Source organism: Rhipicephalus microplus, unplaced genomic scaffold, assembly GCF_043290135.1.
Source record: "Rhipicephalus microplus isolate Deutch F79 unplaced genomic scaffold, USDA_Rmic scaffold_584, whole genome shotgun sequence".
NCBI lineage: Eukaryota > Metazoa > Arthropoda > Arachnida > Ixodida > Ixodidae > Rhipicephalus > Rhipicephalus microplus.
This window is the reverse complement of record NW_027465143.1, coordinates 15,001-27,500: the sequence shown is the minus strand read 5'-3', so window position 1 is coordinate 27,500 and position 12,500 is coordinate 15,001. Positions and strand designations below refer to the sequence as shown.

At 60.9% G+C, this 12,500-nt stretch overlaps 2 non-coding genes across 2 annotated transcripts; both read left to right on the top strand.

The window, feature by feature from the left end:
- The first annotated feature begins 7,957 nt into the window (after positions 1-7,957).
- LOC142795217 (small subunit ribosomal RNA) lies at positions 7,958-9,772 on the top strand. Its single transcript, XR_012892861.1, has one exon. It is a non-coding gene; the product is annotated as a small subunit ribosomal RNA (ribosomal RNA).
- A 1,719-nt stretch (positions 9,773-11,491) lies between these two features.
- Positions 11,492-11,644, top strand: LOC142795213 (5.8S ribosomal RNA). The gene has a single exon (XR_012892857.1). It is a non-coding gene; the product is annotated as a 5.8S ribosomal RNA (ribosomal RNA).
- Positions 11,645-12,500: the final 856 nt, after the last annotated feature.

Sequence of the window (12,500 nt, the reverse complement as noted above, 5' to 3'; positions counted from 1 at the left end):
TTTGCCACAGTTTTCCCGGTGGTGCCGCACCCGGGCTCGCCCCGGCTGACGCGGTTTCGTGCCGCCCCGGCAGACGCGGTTTTCGCGCCGCCCCGGCTGACGCGGTTTCGTGCCGCCCCGGCAGACGCGGTTTTTTGCCGCCCCGGCTGACGCAGTTCGGACTTGGCACTTTTTGGCTGAGCCTTGCTGGCGGCCCACTCACTCGATCGCCATGTCTGTTTGCCACAGTTTTCCCGGTGGTGCCGCACCCGGGCTCGCCCCGGCAGACGCGTTTTTTTTTTCTTTCGCCCCGGCTGACGCAGTTTTCGCGCCGCCCCGGCAGACGCGGTTTTCGCGCCGCCCCGGCAGACGCGGTTTTTTGCGCCGCCCCGGCTGACGCAGTTCGGACTTGGCACTTTTTGGCTGAGCCTGGCTGGCGGCCCACTCACTCGATCGCCATGTCTGTTTGCCACAGTTTTCCCGGTGGTGCCGCACCCGGGCTCGCCCCGGCTGACGCAGTTTTCGCGCCGCCCCGGCTGACGCGGTTTCGTGCCGCCCCGGCAGACGCGGTTTTTTGCGCCGCCCCGGCTGACGCGGTTTTTTGCCGCCCCGGCTGACGCAGTTCGGACTTGGCACTTTTCGGCTGTGCCTGGCTGGCGGCCCACTCACTCGATCGCCATGTCTGTTTGCCACAGTTTTCCCGGTGGTGCCGCACCCGGGCTCGCCCCGGCAGACGCGTTTTTTTTTTTTTCTTTCGCCCCGGCTGACGCAGTTTTCGCGCCGCCCCGGCTGACGCGGTTTCGTGCCGCCCCGGCAGACGCGGTTTTTTGCGCCGCCCCGGCTGACGCGGTTTTTGCCGCCCCGGCTGACGCAGTTCGGACTTAGCACTTTTTGGCTGAGCCTGGCTGGTGGCCCACTCACTCGATCGCCATGTCTGTTAGCCACAGTTTTCCCGGTGGTGCCGCACCCGGGCTCGCCCCGGCTGACGCAGTTTTCGCGCCGCCCCGGCTGACGCGGTTTCGTGCCGCCCCGGCAGACGCGGTTTTCGCGCCGCCCCGGCTGACGCGGTTTTTGCCGCCCCGGCTGACGCAGTTCGGACTTAGCACTTTTCGGCTGTGCCTGGCTGGCGGCCCACTCACTCGATCGCCATGTCTGTTTGCCACAGTTTTCCCGGTGGTGCCGCACCCGGGCTCGCCCCGGCTGACGCAGTTTTCGCGCCGCCCCGGCTGACGCGGTTTCGTGCCGCCCCGGCAGACGCGGTTTTCGCGCCGCCCCGGCTGACGCAGTTCGGACTTAGCACTTTTTGGCTGAGCCTTGCTGGCGGCCCACTCACTCGATCGCCATGTCTGTTTGCCACAGTTTTCCCGGTGGTGCCGCACCCGGGCTCGCCCCGGCAGACGCGTTTTTTTTTTTCTTTCGCCCCGGCTGACGCAGTTTTCGCGCCGCCCCGGCAGACGCGGTTTTCGCGCCGCCCCGGCAGACGCGGTTTTTTGCGCCGCCCCGGCTGACGCGGTTTTTTGCCGCCCCGGCTGACGCAGTTCGGACTTGGCACTTTTTGGCTGAGCCTGGCTGGCGGCCCACTCACTCGATCGCCATGTCTGTTTGCCACAGTTTTCCCGGTGGTGCCGCACCCGGGCTCGCCCCGGCTGACGCAGTTTTCGCGCCGCCCCGGCTGACGCGGTTTCGTGCCGCCCCGGCAGACGCGGTTTTTTGCGCCGCCCCGGCTGACGCGGTTTTTTGCCGCCCCGGCTGACACGGTTCGGACTTTGCACTTTTCGGCTGTGCCTGGCTGGCGGCCCACTCACTCGATCGCCATGTCTGTTTGCCACAGTTTTCCCGGTGGTGCCGCACCCGGGCTCGCCCCGGCAGACGCGTTTTTTTTTTTTTTCTTTCGCCCCGGCTGACGCAGTTTTCGCGCCGCCCCGGCTGACGCGGTTTCGTGCCGCCCCGGCAGACGCGGTTTTTTGCGCCGCCCCGGCTGACGTGGTTTTTGCCGCCCCGGCTGACGCAGTTCGGACTTTGCACTTTTTGGCTGAGCCTGGCTGGCGGCCCACTCACTCGATCGCCATGTCTGTTTGCCACAGTTTTCCCGGTGGTGCCGCACCCGGGCTCGCCCCGGCAGACGCGTTTTTTTTTTTTCCTTCGCCCCGGCAGACGTGGTTCCCCCCCCCCCCTCCGTCTTTCTTTTTGTTTTTTTTTTCGCCGCGGCTGAAGTGGATTTTTCGGTGCCTCGACGCCCCGGTAGTCGCGGTTTTTCCGTTTCCGCACGGCCCCGGCTGACGCTGCTCGGTCACAGTCGCCTTTTGTGGTGATTGCAGACTTCTTGAGCGCGGGTGTTTTTTTTTTTTGTTGTTGTTGTTGTTTTATTACGCATTCGCTCCAGCAGACGCTGTTTAGACTTTTTGTTTCCTCTTTTATCCTGCGACGAGGTGACGAGGTTTATTCGGTGCCCCGCCGCCCCGGCTGAAGTGATTTTTCCTGTCCCGTGCCGCCCCGGCTGACGCGGTTGGGACTTCGCGTTTGTTCGGCCGCCACGGGTTTTGGCGCACTCGCTCGGTTGCTTGTTGTTGCCACTTGTTGCGAACCCAGGTTTCTTGAGCGAGCGCGGGCGTTTTTTCTTCCTTTCTTTCTTTGTTCTATGTGTTAGCGAATCGGCCTTTAATATCACACGAGGACTCACAACCAACAATTTTCAGTTTGAAGTGTAAAAAATCTGCAGGTGTTGACGTAACTGACTTGCCCCGTACCCTTGAGTACATCCATGAAGTTCTCGTAGTACTACTAAATCGCATTATTCCAAGTGGAGAAATTCCCATAAACTTGCAAACCTCTACACGAAAATCGGTGCGCGTGATAAAGTTGAAAATTATCGTCCGATATCAAATGTGCCTTCTATAACACAAATTCTAGGAAAAAAAAAAAAAAACACTTGTTCGCCGTTTTCTGCGCCGTGACTGGCAGCACTCCGGCGAAGCGAAACGGGGTCGATTCGAGCACGATATCGGCGTCTTTCGACGTGCTCGCCGGTGACCGTCGCACGAGTACGTCGCACGAGCGCGTCTGCCGGGGCGCCGTTTGCGAAGCCGACGCAAAAGTGGGAACCGCCGCTCGGATGATCGCCGCTTTCGGCAGAGTGAGTGTTGGCACTCCGGGGAAGCGAAACAGCGTGAATGCGCCCACGAAATCGGCGTATTTTGAAGTGCCCGCCGGCGACCGTCGCACGAGTACGGTAAACCGCGTCAGCCGGGGCGTAGTTCGGGACGCCGACGAAAAAGTGGGAAGCGCAACTCGGATCTTCGCCGTTTTTGCAGGAGTGAGTGGCGGCCCTCCTGCGAGACCAAGAAGCATCGATTCGTGCACGAATTCGGCGCCTTTCGACGTGATCGCCGGCGACCGTCGCTCGAGTAGGGCAAACCGCGTCTGCCGGGGCGGGCTTCGGGACGCCGATGCGAAAGTGGGAAACGCTGCTCGGATGTTCGCCGTTTTTGGCCGAGTGAGTGCTGGCACACGGGCGAAGCCAAACGGGGCCGATTACGGCACGATATCGGCGTCTTTCGACGTGCCCGCCGGCGACCGTCGCACGAGTACGGTAAACCGCGTCAGCCCGGGCGGAGTTCGGGACGCCGATGCGAAAGTGGAGAACGCCGCTCGGATCTTCGCCGTTTTTGGAGGAGTGAGTGGCGGCACTCCGGAGAAGCCAAGGAGCGCCAATTAGCGCACGATATCGGCGTCTTTCGACGCGCTCGCCGGCGACCGTCGCACGAGTAGGGCAAACCGCGTCTGCCGGGGCGGGGTTTACGACGCCGACGCAAAAGTGGGAACCGCCGCTCGGATGTTGGCCGTTTTTGGCAGAGTGAGTGCTGGCACTCCGGCGACGCGAAAGAGCGCGAATGCGCCCACGAAAGTGGCGTATTTGGACGTGCGTGACGGCGACCGCTGCAGGAGTACGAAAAACCACGTCAGCCGGGGCGAGCGACACACGGCGGTCTGGGTGCTTATCGCTGCTATTATAGGGGCACCCCGGCAGACGCAGAAAAAAAAAAAAAAATTTTCGACCTTCTTTTTTGCTGGTCGAGCTCGGGTAACCCAGGTCGCAATGGGAGCCGCGCACGAAAGCGGCGTCGCGAGACGCGTTCGCGGTCGCTAGTCGCACGAGCTCGGCAACCGCGTCAGCCGGCGCGGAGTTCGGGATGCCGACGGCTAAGTGGGTACCGCTGCTCGGATGTTCGCCGTTTTTGGCCGAGTGAGTGCTGGCACTCCGGTGAAGCCAAGGAGCGCCAATTCGTGCACGATATCGGCGTCTTTCGACGTGCCCGCCGGCCACCGCCGCACGAGTACGGCAAACCGCGTCTGCCGGGGCGGGGTTCGCGACGCGTACGCAATAGTGGGAACCGTCGCTCGGATGTTCGTCGTCTTTGGCCGAGCGAGTGCTGGCACTCCGGCGAAGCGAAACGGGGCCGATTCGGGCACGATATCGGCGTATTTCGACGTGCTCGCCGGCGACCGTCGCACGAGTACGGCAAAGCGCGTCTGCCGGGGCGAGGTTTGCGACGCCGACGAAAAAGTGGGAAGCGCCGCTCGGATCTTCGCCGTTTTTGCAGGAGTGAGTGGCGGCCCTCCTGCGAGACCAAGAAGCATCGACTCGCGCACGATATCGGTGTCTTTCGACGTGCCCGCCGGCCACCGCCGCACGAGTACGGCAAACCGCGTATGCCGGGGCGGGGTTGGCGACGCCGACGCAAAAGTGGGAACCGCCACTAGGATGTTCGCCGTTTTTGGCAGAGTGAGTGCTGGCACTCCGGCGAAGCGAAAGAGCGCGAATGCGCCCACGAAAGTGGCGTGTTTGGACGTGCTTGACGACGACCACCGCAGGAAAACGAAAAACCACGTCAGCCGGGGCGAGCGACCCATGGCGGTCTGGGTGCTTATCGCTGCTATTATAGGGGCACCCCGGCAGACGCAAAAAAAAAAAAAAAAATTTTTTTCGACATTCTTTTTTGCTCGTCGACCTCGGGTGACCCAGGTCGCAGTGGGAGCCGCGCACGAAAGCGGCGTCGCGAGACGGCTTCGCGGTCGCTAGTCGCACGAGCTCGGCAACCGCGTCTGCCGGGGCGGAGTTCGGGACGCCGACGGCTAAGTGGGAACCGCCGCTCGGATGTTCGCCGTTTGTGGCCGAGTGAGTGCTGGCACTCCGGCGAAGCCAAACGGGGCCGATTCCGGCACGATATCGGCGTCTTTCTACGTGCTCGCCGGCGACCGTCGCACGAGTACGGCAAAGTGCGTCTGCCGGGGCGGGGTTTGCGACGCGTACGCAATAGTGAGAACCGTCGCTCGGATGTTCGTCGTCTTTCGCCGAGCCAGTGCTGGCAATCCGGCGAAGCCGAACGGAGCCGATTCGGGCACGATATCGGCGTCTTTCCACGTGCTCGCCGGCGACCGTCGCACGAGTACGGTAAACCGCGTCAGCCGGGGCGGAGTTCGGGACGCCGATGCGAAAGTGGGAAGCGCCGCTCGGATCTTCGCCGTTTTTGGAGGAGTCAGTGGCGGCACTCCGGTGAAGCCAAGGTGCGCCAATTCGCGCACGATATCGGCGTCTTTCGACGTGCCCGCCGGCCACCGTCGCACGAGTACGGCAAACCTCGTCTGCCGGGGCGGGGTTTGCGACGCCGACGCAAAAGTGGGAACCGCCGCTCGGATGTTCGCCGTTTTTGGCAGAGTGAGTGCTGGCACTCCGGCGAAGCGAAAGAGCGCGAATGCGCCCACGAAAGTGGCGTGTTTGGACGTGCTTGACGACGACCACCGCAGGAAAACGAAAAACCACGTCAGCCGGGGCGAGCGACCCATGGCGGTCTGGGTGCTTATCGCTGCTATTATAGGGGCACCCCGGCAGACGCAAAAAAAAAAAAAAAATTTTTTTTCGACATTCTTTTTTGCTCGTCGACCTCGGGTGACCCAGGTCGCAGTGGGAGCCGCGCACGAAAGCGGCGTCGCGAGACGGCTTCGCGGTCGCTAGTCGCACGAGCTCGGCAACCGCGTCTGCCGGGGCGGAGTTCGGGACGCCGACGGCTAAGTGGGAACCGCCGCTCGGATGTTCGCCGTTTGTGGCCGAGTGAGTGCTGGCACTCCGGCGAAGCCAAACGGGGCCGATTCCGGCACGATATCGGCGTCTTTCTACGTGCTCGCCGGCGACCGTCGCACGAGTACGGCAAAGTGCGTCTGCCGGGGCGGGGTTTGCGACGCGTACGCAATAGTGAGAACCGTCGCTCGGATGTTCGTCGTCTTTCGCCGAGCCAGTGCTGGCACTCCGGCGAAGCCGAACGGAGCCGATTCGGGCACGATATCGGCGTCTTTCCACGTGCTCGCCGGCGACCGTCGCACGAGTACGGTAAACCGCGTCAGCCGGGGCGGAGTTCGGGACGCCGATGCGAAAGTGGGAAGCGCCGCTCGGATCTTCGCCGTTTTTGGAGGAGTCAGTGGCGGCACTCCGGTGAAGCCAAGGTGCGCCAATTCGCGCACGATATCGGCGTCTTTCGACGTGCCCGCCGGCCACCGTCGCACGAGTACGGCAAACCTCGTCTGCCGGGGCGGGGTTTGCGACGCCGACGCAAAAGTGGGAACCGCCGCTCGGATGTTCGCCGTTTTTGGCAGAGTGAGTGCTGGCACTCCGGCGAAGCGAAAGAGCGTGAATGCGCCCACGAAAGTAGCGTATTTGGACGTGCTTGACGGCGACCGCCGCAGGAGTACGAAAAACCACGTCAGCCGGGGCGAGCGACCCACGGCGGTCTGGGTGCTTATCGCTGCTATTATAGGGGCACCCCGGCAGACGCAGAAAGAAAAAAAAAATGGGGACATGGCGTGCGTCACCGTGCGGCTTCGCAGCGTTGCCGAAGTCGCCGAGCCCTTCGACTGAGCCGAACGGCGGACAGGGAACGTTGGTCGGCCGTTCTAACCTGTCGGTGCCACGCCGAGACGTCGTTAAGGAAAACCGCGTCGTGGGCCTCTACGACGCCGTCGAGTCGTTGTACGTTTGGTGTCCAGCGTGTCGGCGGCGAGTAGCGGACACGTCGTTCACGACTTCGGTCTTTCGCAGTCGACGCGAACTTGCGGAGAGTCGTGGTGCCTCACGTTTTCGGCAGAAACCGCGGCGGAATTTTCCCGTGCGTGCGCGCACGACCTCGGTGCTGTGCCGTCAGCGTAGTGTTGCACAAACTCGTGGCCTACCCAAGGTGCGGTACGTTTGCGGCCGTATCCTCGGTGGGAATTTCGTGAGTAGGGTCGCAAATTCTACGACCTCGGCGGGTTTGAGAGCGACGTAGACTTGTGGCACGCTCAACATGCCACACGTTTCGGGGCACACCCGCGGTGAAATTTTCTCGAGTACGCTCGTATTAGGGCCCAAGGAGGTCTGGGTACTTATCGCTGCTATTATGTGGGGGTTCTCGTGAGCGGCGTACGCGAAAGCGACCGGGTGTCTGATATGCGGCGGGCTTCGGCCTCGTCAAGCGTGTCCTCGGGTCTGCTCCAGGGGAATCCACGGCAGTCGTCTGCAGCCTCATCCGCTTGATGCGTTAGGGGCTGGTTGTCGGACGGTGCCGTTTTACCACGATATCGAGGTGTGTTCCGTGTCGTCCTCGGGCGATTCAGATGCGAAAGCGCCTAAGACGCGGGCGTGACCCGTCGTCTGGCGGCTTTGCAGTCTCGGCTCCGTTGCTAGTTCCGGCCGGTCCACCGACAGTGCAGCGGGCTTGGGCAACCCGCACGGCGCGACCGAGTCGATGCAACGAAAAAGAGCGAGCATGAACGTGCTTCTTGCCGCACGGCTCCCACTCGTCTTTCGGGAAGGTTGTGCCGTAGCGAGCTCGAACGCCGTCATCTCGGAGTGCAAAATAAGCGTGTTGGGGCGCCTGAAGGTGGCCTCCGCCGCACACAGACTGCGTCCGGCCCGCCGAGGGCGAGGACGGACGCGCAGTCGAACGATTACCTGGTTGATCCTGCCAGTAATCATATGCTTGTCTCAAAGATTAAGCCATGCATGTCTAAGTACATGCCGAAATAAGGCGAAACCGCGAATGGCTCATTAAATCAGTTATGGTTCCTTAGATCGTTTCTTCCTACTTGGATAACTGTGGCAATTCTAGAGCTAATACATGCAGTGAGCCTGGAGCCCTTTGGGTAACGGGTGCTTTTATTAGACCAAGATCGATCGGGTTTCGGCCCGTATTGTGTGGTGACTCTGGATAACTTTGTGCTGATCGCATGGCCACGAGCCGGCGACGTTTCTTTCAAGTGTCTGCCTTATCAACTTTCGATGGTAGGTTACTTGCTTACCATGGTTGTTACGGGTAACGGAGAATCAGGGTTCGATTCCGGAGAGGGAGCCTGAGAAACGGCTACCACATCCAAGGAAGGCAGCAGGCGCGCAAATTACCCACTCCCGGCACGGGGAGGTAGTGACGAAAAATAACAATACGGGACTCTTTTGAGGCCCCGTAATTGAAATGAGTACACTCTAAATCCTTTAACGAGGATCAATTGGAGGGCAAGTCTGGTGCCAGCAGCCGCGGTAATTCCAGCTCCAATAGCGTATACTAAAGCTGCTGCGGTTAAAAAGCTCGTAGTTGGATCTCAGTTCCAGACGAGTAGTGCATCTACCCGATGCGACGGCTCGGACTGAACATCATGCCGGTTCTTTCTTGGTGCACTTCATTGTGTGCCTCGAGATGGCCGGTGCTTTTACTTTGAAAAAATTAGAGTGCTCAACGCAGGCGAGTCGCCTGAATAAACTTGCATGGAATAATAGAACAAGACCTCGTTTCTGTTCTGTTGGTTTTTGGAATACGAGGTAATGATTAAGAGGGACGGACGGGGGCATTCGTATTGCGGCGCTAGAGGTGAAATTCTTGGACCGTCGCAAGACGAACTACTGCGAAAGCATTTGCCAAGAATGTTTTCATTGATCAAGAACGAAAGTCAGAGGTTCGAAGGCGATCAGATACCGCCCTAGTTCTGACCATAAACGATGCCAACCAGCGATCCGCCTGAGTTACTCAAATGACTCGGCGGGCAGCTTCCGGGAAACCAAAGTATTTGGGTTCCGGGGGAAGTATGGTTGCAAAGCTGAAACTTAAAGGAATTGACGGAAGGGCACCACCAGGAGTGGAGCCTGCGGCTTAATTTGACTCAACACGGGAAAACTTACCCGGCCCGGACACTGGGAGGATTGACAGATTGAGAGCTCTTTCTTGATTCGGTGGATGGTGGTGCATGGCCGTTCTTAGTTGGTGGAGCGATTTGTCTGGTTAATTCCGATAACGAACGAGACTCTAGCCTATTAAATAGGTGCGGGGTTCCCAGCACCTTACAACCTTCTTAGAGGGACAAGCGGCTCCTAGCCGCACGAAACAGAGCAATAACAGGTCTGTGATGCCCTTAGATGTCCGGGGCCGCACGCGCGCTACACTGAAGGAAGCAGCGTGTCTTTATCCCTGTCTGAAAAGACTGGGTAACCCGTGGAACTTCTTTCGTGATTGGGATAGGGGCTTGCAATTGTTCCCCTTGAACGAGGAATTCCCAGTAAGCGCGAGTCATAAGCTCGCGTTGATTACGTCCCTGCCCTTTGTACACACCGCCCGTCGCTACTACCGATTGAATGATTTAGTGAGGTCTTCGGACCGATGTCCGGCGCGGCCTTTCGGTTGCGCCGGTCTGTTGGAAAGATGACCAAACTTGATCATTTAGAGGAAGTAAAAGTCGTAACAAGGTTTCCGTAGGTGAACCTGCGGAAGGATCATTAACGGATTGTGAAGGGTGAGCGCCTCAGCTGCGTCTGCGCCCGACACTTTCTGCCGCTGACCCCGTTTGGACGCGGGGTCGGCTTTTCCCCACGGGGCTGCCTGAATGTGGAGCGGCACCCCGTGACAAATTGTTGCGCCCAGCGGACGCCAACACCGCGACCTTGGACGGTCGGCCAGGTGGCGGACGCGGGTACAAACGGCGCAACGCACTCATAGGTCGGCTTTCGACCCGCCACTGCACCGTGGCTCGAAGCGCTCGAAATGCGCGACCCGACCGCTGCGGGACCGCCTAGTACTGTAAACAGGAGCGGCGGAGCGCGAACGGCGAGTCGTGGTTACGTCGGTAGAAGGCGAGGCTGCGCGTTCCCGAAACGCCAGCCGAGTGCCCTCCCGACCGTTCGAGCGTGCAAGAACGAGACCCGACAATCGCGCGGCGACTGCCAAGTACGAGAGGAACGGCACAAGCGTCGGCGGTCGGTCAAGGAACTGGCGATGTGACGGGTCCGCTGTGCACCAGTGCATACCGTCCCGCCGTCCGCGGCAAGCGCCTCCGCGTCCTCGGGTGACGGAGGCTGCCGGTCGGTTCTTGCAGGCGAGGGATCTCGCTGGCACCGGTTCGCGTTGACGCGCGGCCGGTCATGGCACGGCGATGCGACGGCCGAGGTGCGCAGTACTCGATGGAGGAACCGCACGCTCCGATGACCGTCCCGCCCTCCGCGGCGTATGCGTACCGACCGTAATGGTTGCAGCAGCGCCGGCCGGCTTTTGAATTCGCCACACGAAACACGGTGCGAGATCGCGGTTAGGGGAGCGTCGACGTTGCCAGGCGTTTTGCTTGCTGCCGAGGGAAAGGCGGCACGGCCACGTCGCGCTCGTCGCGATTAGCGGGTCTGCGCGCTTTGGGAAGGTGCCGCAACGACTTGCCGAAAGAGGAAGCACGGAAGAACGAGGGACTTGGACGTCCCGACAATTGAACGCACTTGCGGCCAGGCCCTTGCTGGCTTCGTTCTTCCGCCTCGAGTAGGCTCGTACGCGGCTCCGGCGCCGAAAGTGGTCCTTGGCACCGACTTCGGTGGACGTGGGAAGTGCCGCGCAAGTACGGCGCGCCTGGCTCCACCTGTTGGCTAAAGTAGGCAGCCGGATCGGCATTTTGGTGTGCGGTGGCAAACCGTGGATGCGAAAAAAGCTTGTGCGATTTCGTGGAACAAAAAGCGGGGGTCCCCCTTTTTATGCGGAGGAGACCGACCCGCCCGCCGTGGTGAACCGCGACGCCACGGTAAAAACGGGAGAGGCTTGTCGATGGGACCGTGCATCCCGCGCTCCACGGAGGCCGGGAGGCGGCCGCCCGAGGAAATGTGTAGCCGTCGAGGCCCGCATCTGCGTGCACTCTTATCCAAATGGGTGTACCGCAGGCATTTTCTGGTTAGGCGGGCCAATGAGAGCGAGCACACAACGATACCTACGGGTCCGGCTTGGAGAACCGGCTTCGACGCCTCCCGAGTATTTATAGAGGGGTGGACCACGAAAGCACTCGCAAGTAGCGGAAGCGAAACGCCGTCCGAAACACACCGTTTGCTCGATTTGCGGCAGCCGAAAAAGGCGCGGCAGAGTTTTGGAGTCCAAGCGTGCGCTGAAAAGCGCCCTTCTTGGCCACTGTTTGGCCGAGTGCCAGAAACGTTTGGTTTTGACTGTACGGAATTGAACAAACACTTTTTCACGACTCTAAGCGGTGGATCACTCGGTTCTCGGGTCGATGAAGAACGCAGCCAGCTGCGAGACTTGGTGTGAATTGCAGGACACACTGAGCACTGATTCTTTGAACGCACATTGCGGCCTTGGGTCTTCCCTTGGCTTCGTCTGTCTGAGGGTCGGATCACATATCAAGAGAGCCTTCGGCGCACAAGGGAACGTGAGCCGTCGACTCGTTTTGACCGCGTCGGCAACACGGACAGCACGCTGAACACCTCACAGCGAGCGCCAACAGCGGCCACTCAAGGGCGAGACGGTGGCGACCGTCGTGCCAGAGCCCAACCGAAACGGGGGCGACCGACTGAATTGAGGATGTGGCACCTCGTTGAGACCGCCGCAGGACTTCGAGTCGGAAGGAAGCCTGCAGGGAAAGTGCGGTCGAGGTTGCGTACTCCTCTCTGCGACCGGGCGCGCAAGAGCTGCGAGAGCCACGGACGCGCAACTTTAACGCACGGTAAACACGAGGAGCGAAAGCCGGCCAGCAAAGCTTCTCCAGCCGTGCGCAAAGTGCGCGAGATCGCAGCCTTGCGTTGCGCTTGTTGCCCTCGAAGTAAGCAGGGTGTCCCGTAGACCGGGCGCTCGAACACGCTGCGGGGCCGTGCCTCCTCCAGGCTTTGCCGCGCGAACAGGGAACGTTCGCGCGCAAAGCGCAGGGAGGTGAGGAGGCTGCGCCCGACGTTTGCGGTTCGCTGCGTACGCGGTTGATGCGGAGAGCACGGCGCGACGACTTGCCGCGAAGCGGAAAAAGTCTCCCGCACGAGTTGGCGAAACGTTGGCGAAGCTTAAGGCGTTCTCGTCGTAGTCCGCCGTCGGTCTAAGTGCTTCGCAGTTCCCGTCCCGTTCAAAAAACTGGGCCACTCCAGTTGGGGCGGGGGCGACGCTACACGAGACGATGCCTCTCGCCAGGCTGCGTGGCTGCCCTTGCGGCGGCGGCGACTGGCCTCGGCGGTGTTTGGGCTTTCGACACGGTCGTTTATC